At 38.3% G+C, this 2255-nt stretch overlaps 1 pseudogene across 1 annotated transcript; it reads right to left on the bottom strand.

Annotated features, from left to right (window-relative positions):
• Window positions 1-253: 253 nt before the first annotated feature.
• On the bottom strand, window positions 254-1978 carry LOC107615045 (F-box/kelch-repeat protein At3g23880-like; annotated as a pseudogene). The gene is made up of 2 exons (XR_015900196.1): window positions 774-1978; window positions 254-475 (listed from the first exon to the last, which is right to left on the bottom strand). The product of XR_015900196.1 is annotated as an F-box/kelch-repeat protein At3g23880-like (transcript).
• Between the last annotated feature and the right edge of the window lie 277 nt (window positions 1979-2255).

Here is a 2255-nt window from a genome sequence, read left to right as displayed (position 1 = left end):
TAAAAACAAAAGTTTCAAAAATAGATCCAATGAATATTTAAGACCGAATCCAGACCAAGAGAAACCCAACTTTATCGTACCACATGTACACTCCTACATAAAACAGTAAAACACTGTAGTTCCAGCTGCGTAAAGGGGGCACACGTGAAATGTTTCCTATCTTTTGATTTTCTACTGTGCGGATTGGCATTTTGATATTGTGTCCGTGTTAGAGTGGGATTTGGACTTGAGAGAGTAAGTTCGAAAAAAGGTCTTAATAACTGCAATTTGTAGTCCAGCCTTTTCTAAGAACATGAACAAAGGAAGAGCACAAGTCCATTAATCCTAAAACAATACATTTAATACAAAATTTAGAAGACATATGTTGAGTCTGGATAGAAGATATATATAAAACACCTTATCAAAGATGCTCCTAACTTGCTGAAACATGCACACCAGAGCCTGACAAACAACTTTTGATATCTCGTGTGAACACCTATAGATGCAACAAGAGAAAACATTTAACAGAAAAACTACTCAATCAAGGGCATTGATGAATATTTGAATCAAAACATCAGAAATCAATTGCAAAATATCACGAGAAAAATGCCATGAGAAACTATGATCAAACAGCAGTAATTGTATAATGTGTTTAGCCATTACCCATTATAAATGCGAACAAAAAGACTAAACCCCATAATGAGTTCAGAAGAGAATTCCAAGAGAAATGTTTAAGTATGACCAAATAAGAATAGAATTAACTTGCTTTAGAAGGTTTTCAGAACATGACATACCCTACTTTCCTTGTTCTTCCCCTGTGCAGCCAAACTCATCCGGAAGTGACAGCAAACTCTGAGTAAACATAACCATCTTCAAGTCATTGTCACGACAACTAATTCTTAGAGACTCCACCAATACACCTTTATCACTGACTTTGACCAAATCATTGTTTTTGGTGCCAACAAGTTCACCTTTAGTGAAATACAAAGGGTGGATTCCATGATCTAAAGGAAGCACAACATTGAGCTTAGTCCAAGATGATTCTTTCATTACCCAGATCTCAAACTTCTGGTCTTCCGTGAAGTTCAAATAAGATAGCCCAAGGCATCCAGCAAACAGACCACGACCGAAACTGCCTGATGTTGGAAATGACACTATTGATAGATGCTTTCCGGCTATGTCGAAGGCAACAATCAAAAAATTCAATGCTATATCTTTAAAAGCCAACCAATAAAGAACCCCGTTACAAAACCGTGCACTATCATCGTCAACCAAATAAAGAGGAAGATGGCCACACTCAATTTCTTTCCAGGAATTGGTTCTAACAGAGAAATACTGCCACTGAGGTCTCAGTTGATGCCATCCTACTACTACTAAATAATCATCACTAGATTCATCATAGCCAAGACCACTCCATAAATTATTTGACGAGCCACAAGCATCAGGGTCAGCAACAGGGTACGGCACTGATCTGTGAGAACCAGTGACAGGGTTCCACAGAAGGAGCGGTGCGCCATAAACATGAATGCGCAGCAGTATGAAGCCCCTGCTTGAACCTAGAATACTAAGACTGAAATGACGACAATTTAGAGGAAGCTAAAGCGCGTAATCGCGGCGAATCGGAGCTTCCAGATCTACACAACAAGCCTCAGGAACCTCACTCGACAAATACAAAAGCCTAGTGTTCTTATTGGTGGGTGCGGCATCAGTAGTGTCGTAATGCAATTTTGCAAAACGTGAATCGGAAATCAGAGAAAGCCAATTTTTAGAGACGCACCTGAACCGAATCAGGGATTTTATCGGCAACCATAGTAGGATTTTCTCCACCAAATCAAGAGGGAGAACCTTAGCTTCAGCCTCAGCCTCGTGTTTCATCTTCTCAAATCTCGGAGGAGAGTGGAGAGGTGCCGAGTATAAGGGATAAGAGTGAGAAGAGTGAGTTGGAGTCACGGTAAATATGTAAATATTCAAGGGATAACATAATTTAGTTAGTTAGTATTTCTAGTGTAGAGTTAGTATGTATACATATGTGATGCGTGTATTTGATTCTAGTGTATATATGAAAAAGTAATAACAAATATCTTTTCATTACCCTTTATTTCTACTCTCAATTTTTTTGGTTAAGAAACTAACACTTGCTACATAGCTTCTTGCTGCATCCTTTATGGTATCAAGAGCCATCATTTCATCATTAGATCCATAATGGAAATCATGCTATCAGATTCAACAAAAAAGACCTTCTTACCCATTACTGAAAAACTCAATGAAGACAATTA

The sequence above is a fragment of the Arachis ipaensis genome, chromosome B9 (genome assembly GCF_059453495.1).
Source record: "Arachis ipaensis isolate K30076 ecotype BB chromosome B9, ASM5945349v1, whole genome shotgun sequence".
Taxonomy (NCBI): Eukaryota; Viridiplantae; Streptophyta; class Magnoliopsida; order Fabales; family Fabaceae; genus Arachis; species Arachis ipaensis.
Note: the sequence above shows the minus strand (reverse complement) of the source record. Positions and strands in the feature narration are given on the sequence as shown.